The sequence below is a fragment of the Vespa velutina genome, chromosome 23 (assembly GCF_912470025.1).
Source record: "Vespa velutina chromosome 23, iVesVel2.1, whole genome shotgun sequence".
In the NCBI taxonomy this organism is placed as follows: Eukaryota; Metazoa; Arthropoda; class Insecta; order Hymenoptera; family Vespidae; genus Vespa; species Vespa velutina.
In genome coordinates, this window is record NC_062210.1 from 3659152 (window position 1) to 3671229 (window position 12078).

The 12078-nt window shown below is 41.8% G+C and overlaps 1 protein-coding gene across 2 annotated transcripts in view; it reads right to left on the reverse strand.

Annotated features, from left to right (window-relative positions):
• The window catches only part of LOC124956738, a 59975-nt gene that overhangs the window by 44681 nt on the left and 3216 nt on the right, over positions 1–12078 (reverse strand). The window lies entirely within an intron of this gene.

Consider the following 12078-nt stretch of genomic DNA (forward strand, 5'->3'; position numbering starts at 1 on the left):
AATTGCCTTTCATGACGACGCGAGAATTCTTTCTCTTTGCGGAGGCTTACGCGATTAGAAAGGCGTAATAGAACCTGTCCGGATTGCGTCTAAGAGTCGCGATGCGCCGCCTTTCGCGGAATAGCGATATGAGTCGGTCAAACTGGGATAGCACGTCACGTATGTAATTGCTTAATAATATATGTATGTATGTATGTATACATATATATTGCCATTATTATGTCCAAGTCGGAATCGTTCAGAACTGCGAGAAAACGTGGAAAAAATAAATGGCTCGATATTCGTCGCAACTTTCGAGAGAGGATAGACGATGAAATAGAAATATTCTGATAGATTCGGCCAACAAAAAGCTTTTTCGACGAATATTTCGAAAGGAAGAAGAAAGCTCTCTTTGGCTCTCTCGGTTCGTTGACTCGGCATTTAATCCGACTATCGGAACGATACAACACCAAGCGGAGATTTCGAGGGCCAACATTATTGCTTTTTTCGATCCTCGACTTTATCGTCCACGACTAAAATCTCGTCGTCTCTCGAGAGGTAAAAGTCTTTTTGATATAAACGTCGAGAAGAGGTCGGTTACGACTCCGTAGGATCGATAAGCCAGTAGTCTTACTCCCGAGATACGGGTTATAGATCTAACGTGTAAGATATGCGCGAGGATTATAACTCGTACATATGCCAGAGAGTAGATATTTGCGCGTAGACGCCTAGTCGAGGGAATCTTACAAGGTGTATCCGCGAGTCGCATCTGCGAGCTAGGTAACGTCGTACAAGAGATAGAGAGAGAGAGAGAGAGACAGAGAGAGAGAGAGAGAGAGAGAGAGGGAGAGAGGGAGGTCGCCTACAGCTTATAGGATGCATCGATCAATAACTCGAACCGCACTCGGCCGTTGCTATCGGTTCGATGGATCTTAGGTTAGTTTCCTCCCTCTCGGAGGACTCTCCAGAGTTGTCCCCTCTAACGGCTGAGAACGAATACGCTTGCAAGCACTCGATAAATAGACTCGATAAAGAGACGTAGCAAGAAGAAAAGTAAGAGTCTCGCGGTCACGATCGAATATATAATACTTTATTATTCGACCGAGGGCAGTTCCATCGGATATAAAAAGAGCAGCCCTTTCCGAGAACTTCCGTGTTGCTCTACCACGCCGAGGAAATGAAAGTTTTCACGCTGGAGATAATCGATTGGTACGGTAGTATTAAGCCGCGCGTCCCTGTCAACAAATCCTTCCCATTTCGACATAACATTCGAGTGTGATGATTGGAGGGGCGGCCTCCTCTCTTTTAATAAACATTTTTCCAAAAAAGCATTTGCTTTTAACGATCCATTCGATCGCGTAACGCGACCGAATTTTTTCTAAGATGAAAAGATACGAAACGATTGCTCCACATTTAATTTCCTCGTGCGATGACATTTGTCTCATGCTGGTATTCAACGCTTTCCTTTCGACAAAAGGTACGATCCGGTCGATAGGTTAGTTATATCGGTTAATTTTTGCAAATGGTGAGAAATAGGAAGGCGGAAGAGCAGAATGGATAGGGAGAAATGGATAGAGAGAAGAGGTGTGGAGAGGAGAAAGGAAAACCACCAGCATGCGGCTACCCCGGTCATAAATTTCAGTCGCCGTCATCGATGGGCACGTTTTTACGAGAATGGTGGTGTTAGATAAACGACGCCGTCTCTAATGTGACCCTATTCCGAATTATGCGAATCAGAGCTAGACTCAATCTGATCTCTTCTTCACGTATCTTCGCAATTTTATTCGTTCTTAAGCTTGCGCTCAGCCTCTTTCCGTAGAAGAAGAAAAAGTCTCCCGATCGTAGGTTATTGCGAGCGATTGTTTTTCAAAGAAACAACGTTACCGTAAATCGTGGAAAAAAAAATAAGGAGAGCGGAAATCGTTTAATTCATTACATTATGCGCGTTTATCACGCACATTAGTTTTCACCGTCACATTAGTTTCACGCACATTAGTGTATTACCGTCTGTCATTCTCAGGGTCGGAAAATACATTAAAAGCGAAAACGTATGAAGCTCGAGAGAAGAGGAGAGATAGAGAGAGAGAGAGAGAAAGAGAGAGAGAGAGAGAGAGAGAAAGAGAGAAAGAGAGAGAGGAAATCGGAAGCAACGAGGTCCGATTTAGTATAGTCATAAATCCAACCCACGTACGACACGCGTATTACCTATGTATTTACATACTTTGCCGAGTAATACGTATATAGGTACTAGCACGTGACGTTGAAAACCTTCTGTCTACATCTTGACATACTGCCGCGATACCGCATCATAAACGTAGTACGCTTACCAGTTTCACTTTTCGTGAACGTACGATGGAAAGATACATAAATTAGCGAGCAAGAAAAAGAGAGCAAGAGAGGTGAAAAGAGAGAGAGGAGCTAGGAGATAAGTATTCTGCGCATAGAAAACGCTAAAGAACTCTTCTCGCGATCATTTGCTCACGTGAAACATTAATTACTCCGTTAATAACGGATATATTTCGTCGTTTCGTAACGACGATAAATTCGTAACGATCGAGAAAAACGCTAAGATGAATTCTTATGCAAATTCCTTATGGAAATTCGTTGCTGCAAAGTTTCCGCGAGCTATGGCGCTTATGTCTTTTTTAATTTATTTTCTCTTCATGTTCTCTCCATGTCTCTTATTCACGTTAGTTCCACGATCAATGTCCTTGCTCTAAGTTTATAGACTTTTCTATCGGGCGTCCCGATTTCCGAATGCATCCCAATTCCTGTAAAGCAATTACTTCTGCCGAGTATAATAACACGACTATATCGTTACCTCTCGATAAGAAGAGGTAGAAAAAGATAGTCGTTCGAGTTTTACGTATCGAGTTAGCGATAAGAGAGAGGAATCTGGTGTTTTTTTCTAAGAAAAGAAAACAAAAAACCGAGATTTTGATATATGAGACAAAAAGTTATTAGAGAAAGACGTATAAAAGCAAAAGAAGTCATTTAAGTGCACATACTTTGAATGTAGGAATAACGGAATCGTCGATTCGAGCATTACCGCATCTCCATAATTCTCAAAATATTTACTTGCTCGAGAAGAGAAGATGTGGAAGCAACGGCTTTGCCCTACCCTCCCCCCCCCTCTCTCTCTCTCTCTCTCAACCTCTTTATTCGTGCGAGGTAGATAGCGTGCCTAAGCCATGTTTGGTCATAACCGGAGGACTCGTTACTCCCGGTTCGTTCCGTAAACGTTCGCTCAACGGCGAAGAGTTGCTTATACCGAATCTCACTGAAAGTAAATTCTAGGGACGTCTGTTACCGGTAAATAACGCGATTTCCCTCGCGCCTCAAATTCCCTCTTTGACGCCATTGGGAAAGAAAATTCAAAGTAAACGTTCTTACGGAGAAAAATTCAAATAAAATGGGAAATAATTCTAGAGGCGAATTACATTACGCTGTCGTAGATTTCTTCCTTAAAATAATGGTAAATTGTAAACTCTTTGTCGCAAAGCAATGCAAGATGATAATGTGCGTCAAAAGAGACCTTTGATGTTTCGAATTAGTTCGTCGAAGTTGGTGTTCGTCGATCCCAAGACGATCAATCTTATTACTACGTAATGTCGTGATTTTACAAAGGACATTAAACTTTTTGTTCTTAAGAAAGAATTTCTTACGTAAAACTTTATCTCCCTATTTCATTTTCTCAACTATTCGTTTTGCGAATAAAGATCGTATTTCTATCTTGTAAACTAATTTCAAAAATAAAGACGCTTTGAAATATTCTAAAACGACAGTTGTAGACACGATCCATCTTGTAATTGCCTAGCAACTCTACGCGATGCAAATTGGAGATAGCAAAAGACGAAGAATGGCGAAGAGAGAAAAGCCAGGATAATGACGCGGGATGCTGACCGTATGCGGAGAATGCGTACGCGATGCACCTGCTTCGATTCGAGCGAAGAGAGGGAAAATCTTTGCCCGCAGATGGGAACGCGCGCGGGAGTAGGAGAAGAAAAAACGCAAGGATGCACGAGAGATCTATAGAGGTAGAGGTAGAGGTAGAGGTAGAGGTAGAGGTAGAGGTAGAGGTAGAGGTAGAGGTAGAGGTAAAGGTAGAGAGAGAGAGAGAGAGAGAAAGTAAAAAGCAGCACAGTTTGGTCATGCAAGAGATTCGAGACTCGATTCCGACGAGCACGTTGTACCGCGGTACGCTCATGCATGCATGAAAGAGCAACTCGCGCGAGAGAAAGGGGCGTTTTATCTGGCTGAAAGTGAGGCTTATTGACCTGCCGCTAGCCGTCGGCCACACCGATTCGCCTTGTGGCCTTCTAAAGGCGCGCTCGCGACCCTAATCAAGTCTACGTCTACATTGAAATGTAACAATTTATAGCGACATAACCAAGTATTATAAAAGGAACGTTACATCCTACATAAGTCATAGATGATCTCGTGAGAAAAATTTTTTTGCTTCGTCCGATTAATGATCGAAGATTTAATTAATCATTCGACTCCTTAAATTTATTCAAATTCTCCTTTTCGCGGTCGCGTCGTTGTAAAATGGAATAAAAAAATCGATCGCAAAATAAAATGTCCTCCTTCGTTGAAATACAAGGAAGGAAGCAAGGAAGGATTTTTCGTATTTAAAAAGAAATCTATCCTTTAGGAGGAGAGAAAGAAAAGAGCATTCGATCGGAAGTGAATTCAAGGCGAAAGAAGGCAATCGTTCGCGTCTTTAAAGGTAGCAACGACACAACATCCACGCTCGACAAAAGATCTTGTTCTTATCGAATCGATATAGACCATCCTAAGGCACCCGAGACTCCATAGGTTGCAATAGCACTTTATCTTCCTGTAAACCCGGTTGCGTCTCGCGATATACTTATCTTACTCGGCGCGTACCCTATTACGACCACGGTTGTTCTCGCCTACGTACGGAAAGGAAGACAGAAACGGTAGCGCTGAATTCGCCTTGTAAATAGACTTTACTTTCTTGTTTTTCCATCAATCGAATTATCGATAAAATCCGAGAAAAAGAGAGAAAGAGGAGGATTTAAGTACTTATCGGACTCAAGTAGATCGAGATACTTGGACGCATTTACGCGGCTTATCGCACTACCAAGTCGTGATTCGCTGGGAAAACAAAACTATTTGACGTAGAAAAAAAAAAAAAAACAACGTCATAATCGAGACCGGGAAATACAGAGGAAAATACAAGTTGCGTCGAGTGGTCAGGCTCGCTAGATATCGTAGATACTCGTGTAAATTCGATATCGCTGAAGCGAGACCGATAGACGGTTTACACGGTTCGTTCGAAAGCGGTCGATCCACGTTGTAATCTCTATATCGAAATCGATGGAATAGCCAAACGAGATTTAGATAGATTTGGATCGATTCTTTTGTCGAACGTTTAAAAGGCCGAAGACGAGACGAAAGAGGGACGAAACGCATATATAAATATGCGTCTATCTATATTATAGCTTACTTCGATTCGAATCTCTTCTTTTTTTTCGAGATATCAAAAACGCGATCTCTTTTCTATCATTTTGAAAGCGGTCATGCCTTGAACTGGAAAGGTAAGTAAAAAAAAAGAAGCATTCCTGGTCGATCGTTTTGAAAAAGAGCTTGGAAATTCCAAGCGGTCGATCGATCGATCGATCGATCGATCGAGAGAGAGAGAGAGAGAGAGAGAGAGAGAGAAAGGGGTCTCGCAGGAACGCGTGTCGTCCTGGAAGCACCGTCCAAGACACGTTCTTTCAGCGGCGCTGATCGCGTGGGCAAAGACCCATCGGGAGACAATAAAAGCGGCGCCTTCGCCAGACGCTTCTGGAATCCGGCCAGACCTTCGCGATTCCCAGGTAACGTTCGTGTCTTACCTCTTCGTGTCTTCACCTATTGCCTCGTAGAAAATGACGCGACCTAGTCGAAAAGTCAATTCCTACTTTTACTAGGGATATAACGCTTTTGCGTTTGGCGCATCAACGCGACGGAATTTTTACGAGGGTAAAAGAGAGTTATCTCTCTCATTCTCGAATCTCGATAACGTTACGACGTTAATAACTCTCGAGGTGATCCTTTCGTTACGGCACTTTCCTTTATGTTTATACGTCGAAGCTATGAGAGCTACGGTCCATAAATTTTACAACTGCTCCGATAAAACGAAGCCCGAATGGCCTATCTCGTTTATTTATTAGTTATCAACGTCCAAGTACCTTCCTCTCGACGTTATATCAGAACCCGTTGTACACCAAATTCCGGTATAGACCGTGCGTGTACCGCTGGATCTCTATCATCCCTGTTGTTCCGCTACCGTTCTCGCGTAAACCTTACCTTTCCTATTAAGCAAGAATGACGATTCGCGGCACGAGAGAAACCGATATGTGCGGCCCGCTACCGGTTATACATAAACATAACGTATATAAGGTATATCTTTCTAATTACGACAACACTTCGTTAGCGAGCATTATTGTAGAAGACGCTTCGGCGAAAGAGAAATAAACCTGTTTATCGAGCGCTTTACAATGTACGTACGTATTCTCTTGAGAGAATACATGCATTGTAAATAAGAAATAAGCAGAATAAGGTTCGAAGATCTCGAGGTAACGGTAACGGAAAGAGATGGACCATAATACGCATCCCCCTATGCATTTTCTTCTCTTCTTTCGCCCTTGCCTTTTCTTTCCTTTCGCGAGAGAAAAATGGAACGGAATATCGGTACCGTTCTTTCGCACTCCTTTCATCCTCTAACAATATTACATCCTCTTTGGCGATCGAATTTATCGTCCCTTAATTCCTAAACGCGTCCCGGTAAGTGATTTCGATAATCGTAATTTAAGGCCATCCAGTCTACAATTTCGTCGTTCGAGGGAGAGCCGGTCAGTCAAGATCGGTGTCAAAAATCACTATAATTTATAGCGAAATTGCGCCAGGAGCGAGTATAAATTTGATTCGGCGGCTCATAGGAGAAAAACACGTCTTCTCGTTTCGTCGCGAGGGCTTCACGGGAGAAAAGAAAAAAGCCAAGTACTTTGATCGATCTTTGTAGCGTAACGAGGGCAATACAAGTAAGGAAATATATTTTTGCGCCGGCGGCCCAATAAATGCGAACTACTCTCGATGAAATTTCTTTTGGAAAACAGAGACGTCGTCGTGGACGAATTGAGGCGAGCGTTAAAGCCTTGCTGTTCCTAAAGACGGCTGAGAGGAAGATTCTGTTTCGACGATTGAAACGAAAACGAATATGTTGCAACGTGTTTTTTTTTTTCTTTTTTTTTTTTTTTTTTTTTTTTCTTTTTTTCTTTCCCTCAGAGACAAAGACATAATAGAGTAGATATAGAAAACTAAATAGAAAATTAAGGGAATCGACGATGGAGCAATGGGAGCAAGGTGGTTTCACGACGCGGCGTGTACTCGGCCAGGTAATTTTAACCGTCGTTCCACCAGCCAGTTTAACCACCGTATAGCAATTACAGAGATCGAGCGTTATTATCATCGGGGCCCACCTGCGGGGTCAACGACACATATCGCGGCTGCATCTGCATCGTCACCACGTTCTCTTTAAACGAGCGAATTTAAAACGAGCGAATCCAGTAGGGGGATTCCCTTCGATCGAGCATAGCGTTAGCGCAACTTTTCCGCACGATTTTTCCTTCTCGCTCGTTCCAACGCTCGAGCAAACGCCCTAGAGTTTCGAACTTACCACCGAGATAGCCAACTCGCGCTTCTTCCTTGAGCGATAATAATCGATTAATCGTTTCGACATACATTCAACTCGGTCTCTCGCATTAATCAACTCTCGAATCACAGTTGGATCGAGATTGTAATATAATATAACCACCCGTGAGATATTCCCTTTTATTGGCTTTATTTAATTAAATTGTACTCGTCGATAAGCGCTACATGGCGCGCGGCGTTTCTCCTACATACGGGAAACATTACTTTATTACTTTAATTAACGCGAGTTAACCGCAAGAAATCGTTATTATAGCACGGGGCCGGTCGTAAGGCAATTCTTTTCTTCAATTCTTCTCTTTTCTTCGAGTTTTGGATCATCTCTTTGGAAAGAAATAGCGCGAACTTTGTCGCTCGCTTTGTAGCTCGAAAAGAGCTCGATATCGGATCGCACCGTGATCGATAGGTGATCGTTAGACAAACGGATGTTTTGTCTCTCGAAGAAGTCGATTCGGTTGGTAATCTACTTGCAATAAATTCACGCAAATCAACGCTCAAACAGCATTTACTTGATAACGTTCTAGAAAAAGAACGTTACTAGATACGTGGGCATGTTCAAAGACCGATACAAATGATCGACGTTTATTATATCCCTAGTCTTTTAACTCGATACAATAAAATATGCTTGTCAATAGAGCAATCGTCATCGTTTACAAGCTTGGCGCTCGATTTGAAAAGTCACCTATCCAAGAAATAAAAACTATTATCGGGAAAGATCGTTCGTTCAATCCTAGGTGAAAGCGATCGCATCGAAGGGAACAAATAGTTGCAATGAAATTTAGAGAAAGAAATGGATGAGAGCGAACTAGGTGAAAGGCTTACGCACTTATATTGGAGCATCCTCTTTGCATCTCGATGGAATAACAAATAGACGTGCACGAAATTACATAAGACGCCTATCGCTCGACGGTATTGCGCGGTAAAAGGTTCCGACAAACGACCGATATTCTCTCATTTGATTTCGAACTTGGTTGATTTTGTCTCCGTCGGACAATTTGTATAACGTTTTATTGCATACCAGTTACTTCGAGTCCCGGCTTATACATCTTCGATAGATGCTGACCGATAAAGATTGACTCATCGTCGTCGACGAGATTAGAAAACGAGTATAGTATATTTGCCGAAGCGTAAACGAACGACGCTTTTAAGGGAATTCGTTTGTGCTATTTCTCTCTTTCAATATCGAATAACGAGAACCGTCAACCGTAAACGTAACTCGTTAATTAATATCGTAAAACGTTGCTGTCGTCTACGCACACGCTTTGCTATATAGATATAAACGCTAGAAATTCAGATAATACTAAAGCATCGTCAATATTTGTTAACGCGATACACAGAGAACACTGGATTGCGTCGTGACGATTTCCATTGAAATTCGACTTTGACTTTGTTGTAAATACGTATTATGAATTATTCTCCTACCTCTTTTAAACATTTTTCCTTGCATTTTGTCTAGAAAAGATATCGAAAACGTTTCTCCTAACACGTCATTCATTTATACGACATTCGCTTGATTAATGGGATGTCCAAAAATGATTAACAATAAGCTTTTAAGAATATCCGACGGTAACGCGAAAACGTTGTTGAAGGCTTTAAGACACAAGGAACGGTTCGAACTTTAGTTGCCCGACTATCGCAAACTTTTTCTCTCTCTCTCTCTCTCTCTCTCTCTCTCTCTCTTTCTCTCTCTCTCTCTCTCTCTTTTTCTCGCACGATCGAGCTAGATTTTCGAGGTCATGAAATACGCGTCACGCGGACGTCGCGGAACTTGTACGTGCAAATAAGTAGGCGCTTTGAGATCCTCAACGGCCATCTTCCTTCTCTCTTTGCTATCACTCTTTTCTCCTTTCTCGCTCTCTCGCGCGCACGATCGCACGCTCTTCTTTCCATCTCTTCGGACTCGATATACATATCTACGGGTCGTTGATATCGTTAGCCTCATGTTTTCTCGGATAACGTAAGTGCCTGCGTATATGCATATACATGTATATGCGCGCGCGCGTATATGTAATAGCTTTCTCGATCATTTGCCACGTACTTTGCGACGTGATGTTGCATCTCGAGGAAGAGACACGATCGATGTCGACGAGAACGGCGATAATAATTATCGATAGATGTGATCGAGGGCATCTTCCGCCGTTCCATTCTTATGGAATTGAAATGGTTGAGTTGAATGAGAGTACCTCTACGTACGTATACATTTTATTCGATTTATTCGAGTAAAACTGTTGAAACGTGATGGGAGGGAGGGGGAGAGAGAGAGAGAGAGAGAGAGAGAGAGAGAGAGAGAGAGAGAAAGAGAAAGAGAGAGAGAGAGAGCAAGGATAAGAGAAGAGCCGTCTCTGGTGCTACGAATTATATCAACAAACTCGCTCGTACCAAAAAGCGTACGAGGTTTTAAACTTCTTCACGTTCTCGTGCAAATGCACCTGGCTGCAAGCTAGAAAATAGGATCGCATCCTATGTTTGTTTTTCCACGACGAAAACACGGGGCGCGTACGAGTGGATGTGATTTCGGGGAAACGCAAACTTTCAACGCAACTTTTCACTACAAAAAGTGCAACGAAAACGCGTGTTTTTATGCCGTTTTCGCATACATTTCAGTGCGTTAGGGGAAAGAAAAAAAAATCCAACCAGAGGCATAAAGGAAGACGAGAGATCGTGGAATTGCTCGCTCGGCAGAGTTTCACGATGTCACGAGCTAGTTTTGACATTCATAGAATAATAATTGAATTAGAATAACAATGGAAGTAGCAGAAACCTATATGCAAAACTGTTGGACGTTTTCAATGGAAACTGAGACCATTGAGAAAGCTGAAAGAGAGAGAAATCTACGAGTGGATCGAAAAGATCGAAAAGGAAAAGTTCGTTCACGAACCTATCCAAAGTTCAGCGTTGACGTATCGACTCGTTGTCTTTCGCTCTCCACCATTCGCTCCGACATATCTCAATTAATGCGGAGCGGAAACTTCTTTTTTCGTTTCGAATACAAGTTCTTAGAAATTCGTAATTAGAAATTTTTACAAGATCGCAAAAGGAAATAAACACGAGCGTATAGAGAGCATATGCATATCTATATATAAAGAAAGTGCGATCGAGCCGTAGCGATTCTCTTGCAACAGAGAGTAACTCGAGCTTTCGCGTATAACAAATAGTGCTTCGCAATATGAACGCGTCGCGATCTGTTGCCAGCAACGTAATATATTACGATAGAGATAATGCGATGCCGCAAATCCGATACCGGTACGACACACCGGTACGATACTCCATTGGAACGTTGCCGATGACAAACGATCGCGCGTAAATGTTGGCCGCTTAAATTTACTTGCGTCGAAAAATGAATTTTGATCGATTCGATTGATCGCGTGTCCGTTTACACGGTTAACCTAGTAAAAATACGATTTATCGAGCTTGATCGTGTTTGGTCGCTTCCGAGGAAACGAGGAAAGGAATGCGAGTTTGAGAACGGATAAAGACCAACGAGTCTTTAATGGATTTTCCATCTTTATGCATCCGCTTAGACATTTGACACGATTCCGTGACCTCTTAATGAATTCTATTTCTCTTTCTATTTTCTTATCGTTAATTTGCCAATCCTACAAACTAATCGTTTTTTTCGTTAAAAATTCTTCAGATATAAACGAACGAGTAGAAATGGATGATATATGATACGAAGATTAGAACGAAAGATTTAATGGTTTGCTCGGTGCACACCGGCAATGACTACATTAGCTTAATTAATTAACACGGACTAATAGTATACATCGATCGACCTAGAACCTATCTTATAATTTATAAAGAGTACCGACGTCGACGGACGGTGCAGTTGAAGTTTGCAAGTCGTTCTAGCCGTTTTTTAATCTTTCAATGAAAAAGAAACATGCCGAAACAAAAGGCAACCCTCTTTTTACATACAACTTTCAATAATGGCAGAACTAGGAAAAGAAAATTTGTAAAAGTAATGACTCGCGAGAAATCGAACTTCCTCGTAAAATATTCTATAATCGGATATACGAGTAACGCACAATGATAATTGTACACATATACACACATACACATACATACATACATACATACATACATACATACATACATACATACATACATACATACATATATATATATATATATATATTTCGCATTGGATAAAACTATTAAAGGGGATTCAAAGAAGATTAAGAGAGAATGTAATTTAGCTGAATTGTAAACTCTTTGAAAAAAAAAAAAAAAAAACGCGGCCAACAACGCGGAGAGGACGAAATAATCGTGATTTTCACCGTGATTGCCATCGTGGCTAAGCCGAGAGCCACGATACTATGAAGATCTTGGCGAAAGATGCACTTTGCGAGCTCGTAGAAATCGACGATGCGGATTCGCGGG